Below are 14614 nucleotides of genomic sequence, written 5' to 3'. Positions count from 1 at the left end.
TCGCTCTGTGCAACACCCCTACAGTATCAAGATTCGCTGACTTAGAGGATCTTGGGTTCATCAAGCGATCTAGAAATCCAACCCCTTTGCAATAAACAACCCACATACCACAAAAATGCTTTTGGGGTGTCACATCGTCAAACACAGGGGAATGTTACAAAATTAGCCAACATGAAGTAAACTTCCACTGCAAAAGGATAACTAAAATTCACCAATGAGAACTTAGAATGCACCCAGACATTCAGCAATACAGTATAACTCTTTTCTCATTACTGCAGCGAAACAATCAGAAATCATTATAGACACACTTAAGTATACATACAAACAGGTGACACATTTAAAGAATGAACCTGAATGAGGTAAGTGGACAAACATAATAAGTGCAAATGCTTCCATAAGGAAGACTGAATGGTTTAATGAGTATGAATTTTTTGGACCGATGTGTTAGACAGTGCTCTCCACCACCATCATCAAAACACCAAATGAGGGAAGACCTTTTTGTAAGAATGGCATTAGTCAAGGTCCATTGAAGTTCCTCTGACAGCCAGTAGTGGCCCTACAGCTTACTAAGACAAATTAATATGGGCTTCAATTTAATTTGTCACCCATCTGTATTTTCCATGAATTTTAACAAATAGTACAGTCAAATTTAAAACAAAAATGCAAATGTCAGTCATGAGATTAAAAACTAATAATAGTCTAGGCTTAGCACTTAGTCCTAAATTCCCTCCTTGATGCTTCCTGCTACTAAATAGCTTCCTGTGCATCTAAAAATACCTTGTTGCCCTTCTCCCTCTTTGAAACTGAAGGGCCCACTCAGGACAAAAGCCAAACTTACATGCTTCACTTGCTGTGCAAGAAATATGAATGTACAGTGAGGCAGCACTGACAGAATTATCTCTACTGCACAACAATTGAAATAGAGATGTATACCAGTTACAAATTCACTTTTATTGTGAACCCATCTCACATAGTGGATAATCCTACGACAGACAGCATTCAGAGTGAATGTGATGACAACAAACACTGTCTTCTGGTTGGAAAGGGCAGATGTGATTTACATCTGCTCTCCCCACCCCACCATTACTGCTACCATCTGCCTCTCTCACTCAGACAATTTCACATGGCCTCACTCTACTTCATAACCAGCAACAAGACCATGCACAGCACATGACAGTCATAGTAAATGAGTGTGAGTGAGCATATCACTCTTCACATTTATTGTGCACTGTTTCTTGTGGTATGATGGAAGAGAAAAATGTGTGGTATAAATGATTGAGAATGAGCAAAAGAGAAAAGAGGGGGGATGTGAATAACCCATGAGAAACCTAAGAAAGTTAATGGTTCACCCAAATTATAAAAAAAGATAAAAACATAAAGATCATATAGCTCTACAGACTTTTCTGCTCTTCAGCATTAAGGCGCCGCTTGGGTGTGTGTATGTTCACCACCAGTCGACACCAGTCCTGCTTTTTTTATTAGAGTTTAACAATTAACAATATAGTAATCTCCAAGTCAGACAGCTAGGACAGTGACGATAGCAACAAAGTGAAGATTTTCTTCACAACACATATCTTAATAACTATTGACGATACTAGACCTACATGAATTGTAATTGGTGTATTAGGACAGAACCATATTTTCCATACTTGGTAGTACAGACACAGTAAAATTATAACGAGCCAAATAAATTCTGTACTGACACATAACCAGGGAATAATGAACCAAAATATATGCTGCTATGTCACTATGTAAACATATGGACAAGAAAGGTAGCCACACTCACGTGAATGCACACAGGGGAATCTTTTAGGCATCACCAAGAAGCCTATAAATAATTATCCAGAAAACTATTCACTAATCAGCAAGAAAAAACGATTCAGTCAGTGCAGCAGGGCACGCGATACTCATGAAAATCTCTCATCCCTCAGATATTTGCATACACTCATGCTCATTTTGTGACTCACTTTGAGATTGAGAAACAGTCTAACATACAAGCAAGATTCTGTTTCTGTTTGACAGTATGCTTTTCATTTCCAGTGAAACTTCCATAGAATAAAACCATTTTATGAGCTGCTGTTCCCTATGTCTGGGAACTCTTAGCTTAATCTGAGAATAACAGCACTCCCTAACTAAGAGATGCAAAGACAAGGCCTCAGTATTACACCTTTCCCACTGTTGGCTGGTAATAGTGAAACTATTACCAAACTAACAAGCATCAAAGGCGCATGTTATTAAGCTGAGAATTACAAAGAGTCGCAAAGTCATGGAATATAGTCCCTGTCTAACCCTGACCTAACCCTGCACTGTAAATATAATAGTTTAACTATTGCCAACTAATTCTTATGAGTATTTATTAACCCAGACTACAACAACAAACACTTTTTGAAGGACCTTTTCCACTAGGCCAATTAGTCATTACTTATTTGGGTAACAAAATGGTTTGATTTGGACCTATACCATGTCAAACAAGTACGCAAACAATTAAAAAATAAATTTATGTCACTGTTAAATTTGATATGTGATACCAGTTTCACAGATTGATATCAAAATATTTAGATCAAAATCTGATTTAGGACAATGATGAGTAGTTAGCATAAGTATTTGTAGAGCATAGAGAAAGCGATATGTTTTAAAAACCACATAAGACAACCATATATTTGTAGTTTTATAAAGACTTGGTCCCATGGACCAAAACATGAGGTTTTTTTTTAACTATTTCACCACTACTGGTTAGCTGGTAACAATTTAGCCAGACTAGAAGACAATTCAACCAACCAATCAAAATCATTCTGCGGCCATTCAAACAGTCAGCCTTGCATATGATGGTTTTACAAAATTGTAACAAACTTGATGTTTTCAGACAACCCAAGATCATTCTGAAACATCTGACCAAAGAACCCACCCTTTCTCCTTGCTCAGCCATTACATAACTAATTCATCATACAATGTGATGACTGTAGAGCTTAATCAAACATACAGTAACACCTACTCTTTTCTACCCTACTCATAAATCAATAGTGCCTGAACCATTAGCAGACACATCACATGGACAAATGCTGACCTTTGGACCCATGTTATTTCATATATTTGTCAAGTGAAAAAATAAGTCTCAGGCAGCTGCTGAGTAATGTTGCCATTTGTTTTTTTCCAAGGAAAAAGTAGCCAAATGCTTAACCAAAATAGTTTAATTAAATGTATCTTTGTACTTTGTTATTTTCCAAAATGCCCTCTCCAAAATACTTTAATGCATTTCTTTTAAATTTGTGCATCTTATTAAATATCAAATTTCCTTTAAAAACAACCCCAAAACCTTAGCTCTGTTCAGGAGTTGATCAGCCCACAAAATCACATTCACAAGATGCTGCTGTCCAAATGAGAAGTGGAAATTTCCACTAGCAGCCACGGCCGGCCATGAGATTTGCACATCTGAAACTTAATATGCCAAAGGGCAGCAACAAGCACCAGGGCCTCAGAGGCAGAGCGAGGGACTTTTCAAAATGTGCTAGCTGTGGTAAGTGAAATGCTCACATTCATATGATACTGGACTTGCATTGAAGTATGCATTACAAAAAGCTTGTTTTTTCAAAGTTGGGCCAAGTTCTACAGTAAGTAGGTCGCTGTAGCTATAACTCCAGTTATGGAGATGTGGGAGTCACAGGACTTGAGTGGAGCTGACAAGGTCAACCTAATGTCAGCTGCTGATAGAATTCCAACTACTGGATTTACATCTAATGCCACTCCATTAACTGTCCAACACTTATATACATATATTCACAACGAGCATGCATCAAACCTTGGCAGGCATATAATAAATCGTACATGTCATCATGATTTTTCCACAAAATGTATTCATTCAAAAGCTTCTTTTCTAGTGCAACAAATGTTCAGTGTCATGCTGTTTGTTTGGTCATCTGTAATTAGTGTCAAGTGTTATGTTTATCATATCAATGACTGGTCATTCCATACATGCAATCTGACATCACTGCAAGCATCACTGGCGCGTGTTATCAAGCTGAGATTTACAAAGCGTCACAAAGTCATGGAACGCAGTATAAGTCCTCTCTAACCCTGACCTAACCCTGCATGGTAAATATAGTCAAAACCAAGATATGGAAACCAACTTCTGGCTATCTATGCTAAGCTACTACCAGTAGCTGACCAGTAACTTACACTCTAGAAAATCTGTAGCTACTTCATAAAAGGGTTTATTAGCCCTTAATGTATTGAAATGTGAGTTTTTTGATTAATTCATATAGTCTATAAAATACAGAAGAAATATTAACAAAAGTCCATCACAAGTTACCTCATCCTTAACTTTTAAAATTGCTTACTCACTGACCAACTGCCAAAAAAGCATTACATTTAAAATGATTGGAAACTTTGAAAAGGAAGCTACTCTTCATTTGTGAGGCTGTTACAAGACATAGATTCGTATGATGAATCAATTAACTTAACATTTTATATCTTTGATATTATTCATTGATGACAAGCATCTGTATTTTTGTGGCACGTAATTAATCTCCGACCTGGAGATGTTAACGTCAATAAGAAAAGTTACTGCCAACAGCTCACTAAGAGATACAAAACTTATGAATAGAGAGGCATCAAATTTCGATTGTAAGGTAATTATCTATAAATGAGGCAAACAGAAAAGTAACAAACCTCTTAACAAACTTTGTATGATTTGACTGGGAAAAAACTAAAATCATCCTTATGGGACCAAAATGAAAAAGTTTGTTATGACCTTTTCTATATTTGCTGTTTTGCTCTCTCTCCTTCCCCTTAAAGCCTATCAGTCTTCAGTGGACTCTGATAGTAACACAAGCTGACACAAACAAGAGGAACTGACACACACAGCTGTCTCATAGCACTCTTGTCTCCCTGTATGTTTTTTTTCCACTTTTAGTGTTCCATGTTACTTCATTAACTATCGCCATCTGACTGTTTTAGTTTTACTTTCTTTTCTACCCCAGTTTAATGTATTTTTGTGGACTGTTTGCTGACTTCTGTCTATGCTTATCTAGTAGCCACACATACACACCCCTTTAAATCAAGAGTGGTGAGTTATTTCATTTGAAAAAAAAAAACTTTCAAAACAGTATCACTGAACAAGATGATATTCAAATTGTAACAAGCCTAATCCTATGCAATGCCTTTCCACAGCTACCTACTTCAGAGAAACAGGACCCATGGTCTGCAAAGTGCAGGATCACAGACACTATAAATAAAATCTGTGGTCATGTGAGGGTAAGTGAAGTTGAAACATGACAACAACCTGAACCCAATACAAGTCATATCAGTTCTTGGGGTTATCAGCTACCGACCTGCAGCAAATAAACAAACAGTCTAACAGAGACAAAACAGAACATACACAAAAGGTGTCAAGTTCACAACTGTGAACTCTAAAATATTCTATTGTTTATTTTGTAATGGACACAGACTTTGTATGCCTTCTCAGTTAACCTATTTTCAACTTCAGAGATGCATTACTTTAGTCAAGCTATTTGAGAAATGTGTGTTTGAGTTGGCCAAGTGCCTTGTGTTTGAGGCCAAGAGCAACCATGATTATGATTATGAGTAATGGATAAAACTAAAGAGTAACACAACAAATAAGTACATAATATCAACGTTAGCCACTAACTGCTCTGCCTCAAGATAACATGGAAGGAGGCCACTTATTGATCAACATTCAATGCACATACAGGCTTTATGCACAACTCTTTGCTGGCATTTAACACAAACAAAACTATTCCCCACATACTGACAAACAGATATTGCAACATTTGCAATGGACCTGCTGTGTTCTTTGATGTTGGAATATCGATATGAGTTCAATATACAGTACCATTCAGCCTTTTCCCCGGGCAATCTACTTGTATTGTTGTGCCACTGTGCATGAGGCTATATAAGGTTTCAAAATCAGCAAGCCAGATTAAGAGTCAAATTTTAACAGTTTTAGCAGTATTGGGTAAGGTAGACTATCCTGTCAGCAATTAGATGCAAATTCTTTCTGCTTTGATTTACATATTAGGGAGCTGTGCTCTCAAGTAAGTTCTCTACACTTTATGAATGTTCAGTAATGCTCATTTCTTCTTGACTAGAAAATTACACAACTGGTATTATCACATAGACAGTATGAAATTACATTCCTTACACTGCCATTGACTAGAAGGCTTTGTATAAGGGTGTTCGGGACTTGGTTGTCACATTAAAGGATGGCATTCAGACACGGAAAGTTTTTGTCATTGTGTGCTTTTAAGACAGTCGTATATTGGAACTTTTTCTTTTGGAAAGTGCTACAAAAATAAAGTTTGTTTGCTTGCTTTTATTTGCTTATAGAGCTCAGGAAATTATGTATCCATTTTTCCTCCTCCTCTTTTGGACAGGAGGTATGGTCATGTGTATAGGGGCATCAGTGGTATCACCCAAGAGGTCAGTAGACAGAAGGTTTATCAAATTTTAACTTTTGGTGCAGTCCATTGACCATCAGCTACATGGTGCAGAGTTGTAGCTAGTCAAATAACCTGAATTCAATACAATGGGGAGGAAGGCTGAAAAATAAATAGTTGAATACTATGACCTCTAATATTCTCTCCATAGATGCTAGAAAGATATCAGAGTTTTTTGGACATAGTAAAATATGTCTGATTATTTGACAGCTTCCACAGTAAGAAGTCACTACACAGAAACATGATGTACAGGGTAGTTAATGGAATCATTCTCAGAGGTCAGTGCACATAAAGTTTAACAAATTTGAACTTTTGGTGCAGGCAACTATCCACCACATACATACGCAAGACTCAAACCAGTCAACAAAACCTCCTTTCAACAAAATCACAAATCATAGATTTGCCTCAGAGGGCATTACAATCTGTCCAAACTATGACACCCTCGATCCTTAGACCATTGAATGGCAGAAGAAGGCTAAAAAGTATGTTGTTCAACATTGTGATTTAATATATTCTGTCTAGAGATGCTATTAATATGACTGATTTTGGGAAGGACATTGTACATTGTCTCTGGTTACTTGACAGCTGCTTCCACAGTAAGCAATGGCTGTACACTGCTGTATCTTATGTAGCATTGTACCAGATTAAAGACAATAAGCATTCATTTTCTACTACTTTTTCTTTACATAAAGTGAATGAGGTCATACACATACAACCTAAACAGTTTCATACTTGCACTGCTGCCATCCATACCCACTCAGGATTAGCGTGTTTATCGTGTTTTATACAGTCTATGGTTTTAGCTCAGGCATGTAACAGCCTACACAATGCTGTCAGTGTTGACGAAAACACAGAGAAAGCCCTACTGTTTCCGTACCATGCGTTTTCACAAGGATCATCACTGACTAATAGTGAAGTGTAGTGAGTTCAGGTTTAACCCATGGTGGCTGCTGTATCAGTGCACGTCATTGTAAAGCACTGGCATGATTATAATAGCGATAAATGTGCAATTATCATTGAGCCAGCTGACTTTTGGCCACTCATTGTGCACTGAGAGCTGTACTTTAATGGTTTGACATAACGTTAGCCACATCAAGCCAAGCTGGCATCTTTATGTTGTAGCTAAGGTTAGCTAATCAATTCGTGGTATGGTTGTTGCTTATCATAGGACGGGAGATAACTGGGCGTAGGCTCGCTAGCTAGCAGCGTTAAGAGTTAACGGCTAACCTTAGCTACGAATGGCATAGCGTTACTTAACGTTATCCCAGGACAGTTTACAGTCCAAATTAATTAAAAATGACAATGTTAAATAGCGTTAAATCAATTCAGAAACACTCGCACATTCATCTGTAAAGTCCGTATGACATTATATAATGATAATCACAGGCTAAACTAGTTAAAAGACCTTACGCTTTGACTGGTATTGAACTCGAAATATGACCGCATCAATGCTTGTTGCCAAATTCAACACATTCAACCTAACAGTTAACGGCTAGCAGCTAACGATAAGGGGTTAAAATAGAAGAGCATCCACTCACCAGCGATTCCCTCAGCCCCAGAAGTATCTAGCTATGTTACAAATCTTCGGTTATGTATTTCTTCACACACACTCGGGGTGCTAGAAGGCTTTAAAAGGCGACAAATCGACTCAGACGGAAAGCGAAGACTGTCCTGGCAATAAAAACCGCCTTATCTTAAAATAACCGAACCTGTCCTCTGCTGCAGGGCGACCTCCTCATCACACAGCCCCCGCCTGTGATGTTGACGACGGTGGCGGTTGTGGTTAACGGGATTCCTCGCTGGGTCTGAATGGGGAACAGAGGGCAAAAAAAAAAAACCCGGCGATAAATAAAGAAGGTAGCTAACAGTGGTGGATGAATGTATGTCGTTAGCAGTGAGGGGTATCCCGCGAGGGGCTTTCTCGTCGTGATTTCCCCCCCAAAAAAACGTCTTTGGCAATGGGATTCGTGGATGGAAATCTGCACGATTCGCACGTAAACGTTTGCAAGCCCACTACCACCAGTAGCTAGATCCCACCTCCTCCCTGTCGGCTCAGCATACACAGACCGATGCGGGTAATGCCGCTGGAGGTTTTGAGGACAGCGTGTACGAAGGGAGTGATGCTGGCATGGGAGAGAGAGGGAGGGGATGCTGCACATGGTCACGTAGCTGATTGCAAGTGTTCCTTAAAAATAATGGTTCCAGTTAGAACCAATACTGGTTCTTTAATGGGGATGCAATGGGATAAACTCGCAGGGAACCGTTTACCTCCTGTTTATTAGTCTCCGACAACAAAATTGCAGTAGCATCTCAAACCAGGTGTGACCCTTTGTTATGAGTTAACAGCAGGCTCTATGACTTATTAGAGAGTGAGAAATTATTATTATTATTATTATTATTATTATTATTATTATTATTATTATCATCATAAGTTACAACACATGAACCCTTTAAAGGGTGCATTACTAGAAAGTGAAAGTGGTACTAAAGAGGGTTGTGATGATAATGAAAATCCATCTGACTTTAAAACACTTACTAATACGTGTTCTTTTAAGCACCAAACACAAAAAGGATATAGGTTAATTTCTTCACCATAAGGACCTGCCACTGGTTCTAAATCGAACCATTATTTTTAAGGGTAGTTGTTGCAATAGCAGCAAGCAGTATTTATTCATGTCTGCCTGCTGTAGTGAACTGTATTCTGTTGGTCTTTCTCAATGACGATTATCATAATGGTGATTCTTGCCTCTTTCAGTAAGGGGTGGATACAGCTGAGAAAGAGAGCCACACATGGCGGTAATAACACAAAATTGCCTCATTAAATGTTTTTGGACTTCAGAGCTATTTTTAGGGGCATTTTTATCATGTGATTTTGTTCATTACTGTACAGTAAAGGCAGTGTTAATTTGTTCTGAAACATGTTATATGTGGGGATGGAACAAAATAAGCTTATATTACAAAGATAAACAATATTCGTATCCCCAAATGTAAAATAATCTGAAATGAGTTTTAGAGATTTTTTGGTAGGAAATTCAGACTCCATCAAATGACTTTGTGATAATTTGTGATTTCCTCACTAAGGGACCAAGGCAGACAGTTTGAAGTTGGACATTCAACTTACAAGGCCATTCTCCTAAATGAGGGACATACTGTATATATATTGATCTTGTCCCAATACCTTCAAGGTCAGGTGACTGACTGACTAAATATCATCTGTCCATAATAAGTCTTGCGAAGTAGACCACAGTCAGCTATTATCAGCTCTCAATACTCCCATCTCTGAGGTGTACTACAATGCAAAGAGGCCTATATCAGGCAACATTTTGCCCCTTTTCGTGGTATTTTGGTATGAAAAATACCAAATATGTTACTATATTAGATTTGTACATTAAGTTCAAATTAGATTGAGTACCTAAACATAAAGACTGTGGAATAATCTAAGTTGGCTGGCCTATGTAGACTCTCATGTGCAGTATCATTTATCAGCTCACAGGTAACAAGATTACCACTAACAAGCAGGTAGCTAAGAGCTCCAAGCTCACCTCTGATTTTTCAACAGAGAGCAGCACTTGTCTCGACCGACACATCACTCTCTGGAAGCAGAATTCCAGTGAAATTGTGCTCTGGTAGGTTTAACAGACACATTTTATCAATAATTCTTAAAACTTTTAACACGAGAGACCTATACTTGCTCTGAATTATATAATATAGGTGTTATGTTGGAGGAACCCTTGTTATCTGGTGTGGCCATTCATGTGAAATCTTTGTGTCTCACACATCTCATTAAAATCATGAATTTCTAAAACCTGATAATCAGACTAAATTAGATGTGGGTGGTGATACGGAAGTTTGGAACCAGGCTAGAATTTCTATACTACATTCCTGATCAATTTCTCTTGTCCTTTACGCCCTTACTGTATCTAACACTTGAAAGGCTTGGGTTTCCACACATTACCACAAATGTGGGAGGTTGGTGTGACACATTTGCTAAAACTCCCTGCCAACTCCCAACACACACTCACAAGTTTCAGTACTTCCTCCTAAGAAATATGAACACCGTATCCAGGAAGCCACACTTTGGCCACCCAGCCCGGCACTTCATTTCCTTTGAAACTAGTGGAGGACCACGACCATTCCCCGATGCACATCACTATGAGCGCATGTCAATGAGGTGCAAATGACAGGGCTGCATTGTGAGATGGGCGCAGAGTGGGAGTGCCATGTGACACTCCTGAATGGGCTGCCGGGGGGTTGTCCGGGAGGAAGGATGGCAGCATCCACAAAGGCCCATTGAAGGATTGCAGACTAGGTACAAGACTGGCACTGGGCCTCCTTCCCTTCCATGGGATGGCAGGAGGAGGCTGCTGCTTGGTACGGACTGAATGGAGGGATTATTTCAGAAGAATTGGAGAGAGGAGAATTATTATCACCAAGTTACACTTCCTTCAGTCTGTTGATGGCCATTATGTCCACTTCTTCAAATACACTACTGTGTTGTGTGATTTACCACTTCGTCTTGTTCATACAGCCTAGAATAGGCTGTTGTGCTTCCAGCACCACAAAATGAGAGTCATGGAAACATGATTACGTACTTTTTTACTCTGCCATGGGTCAAAGTAATAACTGTTCTTTCTCAGACAAAAACTGTAATTTAATTCAGTTACAAAAAGTAATGGTCACAAGATGACACTATGTTTTCAATGACATTTTCTATTACTTCCCACCCCTAAAATGATTAATCAGAACAAGTAATGGTAGCTTACAATAGTTTCCCTTCAGTGGGATCAAACATATTGTATACAGTCCATAAGAAAAGTCTTGTTTTTCACATTCAAAAATATATGCTATCACGTGTTTCAAATAGAGAGTAGTATGACTCTATGACTGCTGCCAGACCTATTAGGCTGGCTATAGAGTCACATGTTGTGTCCAGGATTTTAGAAAAAATACTGTTACCCACGACTCTGCCAGAATTACAGTTAACCCAAACTAATGTGTATCTAGTCATGGAGATGATTAGGGGTGGGTCAGGTTTAATGACTTGTAAAATTACTTGAAATGTGTAAAACACCAGAGATTAAGGAATAGTGAAACAATTTTCAAGTTTTAGACATTATGGAAAGTAAATGTTTTCTGAACAACTTTTCACTATGACTTGTCCAGTTGATGCTGTTTGTAAAATGACAGCTTGTATACAGAGGATGACTCGGGATTGGAGACTGTGATACAATTGCACTCAATCTCACTCAGCAGGATTGTGTTCAGCATATTCTTCAGAAGCACGCACTTTAACAGCACTATAACACAATCAAATAGGCATAGTGCAGTTACTGTAATACAAATCAATAGAGCAGATTATACGCCATCTATCTAATATAAATCATTACAGAAACCATGACATATTGTGTTGCTGGTTAGTTTGCAGCTTCTTACCACCACCATATATATTTACAGTATATGACATCCTCTTGTTTTTCAGGTGTTTTAAGTAGGCTGTATGTTTGTGTAAACTGCTGCAAGCAGCTGTTGGCTTGAAAGTAACAACAAGCAGTCGAACCTAAAAATTGTTCCCTTTGTTTCATTTCCAGAAGTTAGGAATATTTCACAGACCTACTGTGCTGTATGTCAACATTATGTGTGCATTGTTCCAGTGCAGGAGACAGACATGAAGTGACAATATGTAACGTTTGACTTGTGCATTTGAACAAAGACCCATCATTGCTCTAATAGCTATTTGCTACCCTCTAGTGGCGATCATAGTGCATTACATATTTAGATCATTTGCACAATGTGAAGGCGCAGTATAAAACACATACAATATAGTCAATTGATGTGAAACAGGTAAGACCTGAAGATTAATAGGCAGAAATGCTACATAAGGCCTATTTAGGTGTCTTTCTCTCAGATGTGTGGTGGGAGGTTTTCTGTGTGATTTTAAAACGTTATGTTTACGAGGTATATTTCCCACCATATGTCACTCAAAGTCAGAAAAAGTCATAAAAAGTTATTTTTATATTTTTGTTTTCTGAGGTATCCCTTATATTGTTGTCTTCACTAAATCAGTTTCATGTGTTTTGTTTTACTGTTTATATGTTTGTTATTTATTTGAAGAATTTTAGTTTTTTGAATTGAATGAAAGTAGAGGGTGATTTGTGTGGATCGTGCCTTGTGGGCTAAGATGCACTGTATTAGACTGTGTTTCAAATGCACACAGTCTGCACCCTGGTTCTTCTGTCCTGCTTTGACTGAGGAGTTGGGGTGGCATGTAGAGGGCAGAGTGGTGGGTTTTTTTAGGCTACTGTGGAGTCTCCTGAAAATGAGATCTACTCCAGAGCCTTTACTGTATTACAGATGTCATGATTATGTTACAGACACTGGACTAGTGTATTTGTGTCCAGGACTGTTATAAATAGCATCCAAGCAGTATAGCTCAGTCAGAACACTGCTGCTAGAGTTATTTCTGGCACAAAGAAAGCAGAGCATATTACTCCAATTCACTGGCCTGCTGAGTGAGAAAACGTTGAGATGTCATTACTTGTCTATAAAAGCACCAAATGTTTTAGGTGTCTGGTCTTCTTTTGTGTGCTGAGCCCACCACACCTAACACCTGTCAGGTCCTGGGACTTGTTTGCTGACAGAGGAATATGATAAGATATCTGAAACAAACTTCCAGAAGATATCAAGTCTGCACCATCTCTAAAGGTGTTTGAATTATCAAGAGTAAAATGTTCCATTTGTCACTACTTTATATTACAGTTTGGGTTACTTATTTCTGCGCTCCTAACTGCACTGAAACAGCACTTTAACATGTCAATTTATTTCACATATAGTCGTGTAAACAAAAACAAGTGCTTTACACAACAGGAAAATAAATCACACGAGTAATTAATATCACGGCATGTAATTTTTATGACATTCTTCGTAAAAGGCTATATAGGATACAACTTTCAAATATTGGACCTACTGTGTACAAAATGTACAGAATATGCAGATTATAAACTGATGTTTGTATTTTGCAGCTCTTGTGCCACGCTAATCAAGCATAGAAAGGATAACCATATTGTAATATATGGTGATAATCTATGGTGATACAGTCTCTTGCAGTTAGCAATACCCTTGATTTCCAAGAAGTTTGAACTCTGAAATGATCTGATTTTTGGTATCTAAGCCCTCTGGAAGTTTAAGGTCGTTTGACACTAAAATGATATGTTCGTGTTACTGGGTATGCAACAAGTAAATAAAGTATAGGTTTGATTTCTATAAAATATTATTTCCTTTTCAGGTTATATTTTCCTCTACTTTCCTCAACAGATCTGGTAATGAATTGTGGTTTATTTTCCTGCCATACATTGTTTATCACTGAATTGCCTGTGTTGTGATAACAGAGCAGTACTTTAGTTCAGGCAGAGCACTGCAGTCATGTTTACATCAGCTGATCGGTTATCAGCTGTTTCATTCCTGCTTTACCATCAGGGGCTCATTGATGTGATACTGTACCTCACCTGATTGACTTTCAGCTATCTAGTGACAACAAATAAAATAAATCCTGTTGAGCCAACAGCCACTTCTGACATTCTAAGTTAACCTGAAGCTAACTGAGCAGAAGGCAGTGAATAACTACGGTAGAATCCGAACAGTGAGTTTATTGAGCTTTTCCAGATGTATTACAGTGACATAAAGCTACACACAATACATGCTAATAATCCTCAACTACGTTGGCTGTCTTTTCTTATTTTATATGAGCTTTTATAGATGCATCATGTCAATGTTTCTCATCATTTTAACAACACTGTTGTATTTATTAACTAACTTTAACACAGAGTCACCATTCTTTTCACTACAAATCAACTGCAGCTGTAGTTACAGATCAGCTACAGTCAGACAAGAGTTTGTTCAATGTTTACAAACCTGGCAGCTTGGATTGGAAATTTAAGGAACATGCTCTACTACTATGTGATATTTAGGATCAGCAAGGTTGTGCGGCTGCAGTGTATGTTTTATAACAGTAGAGGTCCACGACCACATAACTCCTCCACTGAGACACACAAAGCAGAGTCGCCTGTGACAAGGCGACGTATCCAGTGACAAACACAGGTGAGACAGAAACAAGTGCGTGTTTGCTGAGCTCACATGAAGCAAAGCATGGAGGAGTGTTGCTGCAA

The 14614-nt window shown here is 38.3% G+C and overlaps 1 protein-coding gene across 2 annotated transcripts in view; it reads right to left on the bottom strand.

The window, feature by feature from the left end:
* Positions 1-8594, bottom strand: part of rnf24 (ring finger protein 24) — a 30394-nt gene extending 21800 nt beyond the window's left edge. The window contains exon 1 of one of the 2 annotated variants that reach the window (XM_044189131.1): positions 8162-8594. The gene's annotated coding sequence lies outside the window, so the exon portion shown is untranslated. Of the gene's footprint in view, positions 1-7990 lie in introns of both variants that reach the window. The other variant, XM_044189130.1, reaches the window with a different exon arrangement.
* Between the last annotated feature and the right edge of the window lie 6020 nt (positions 8595-14614).

This window comes from Siniperca chuatsi, linkage group LG3 (genome assembly GCF_020085105.1).
Source record: "Siniperca chuatsi isolate FFG_IHB_CAS linkage group LG3, ASM2008510v1, whole genome shotgun sequence".
In the NCBI taxonomy this organism is placed as follows: Eukaryota; Metazoa; Chordata; class Actinopteri; order Centrarchiformes; family Sinipercidae; genus Siniperca; species Siniperca chuatsi.
Note: the sequence above shows the minus strand (reverse complement) of the source record. Positions and strands in the feature narration are given on the sequence as shown.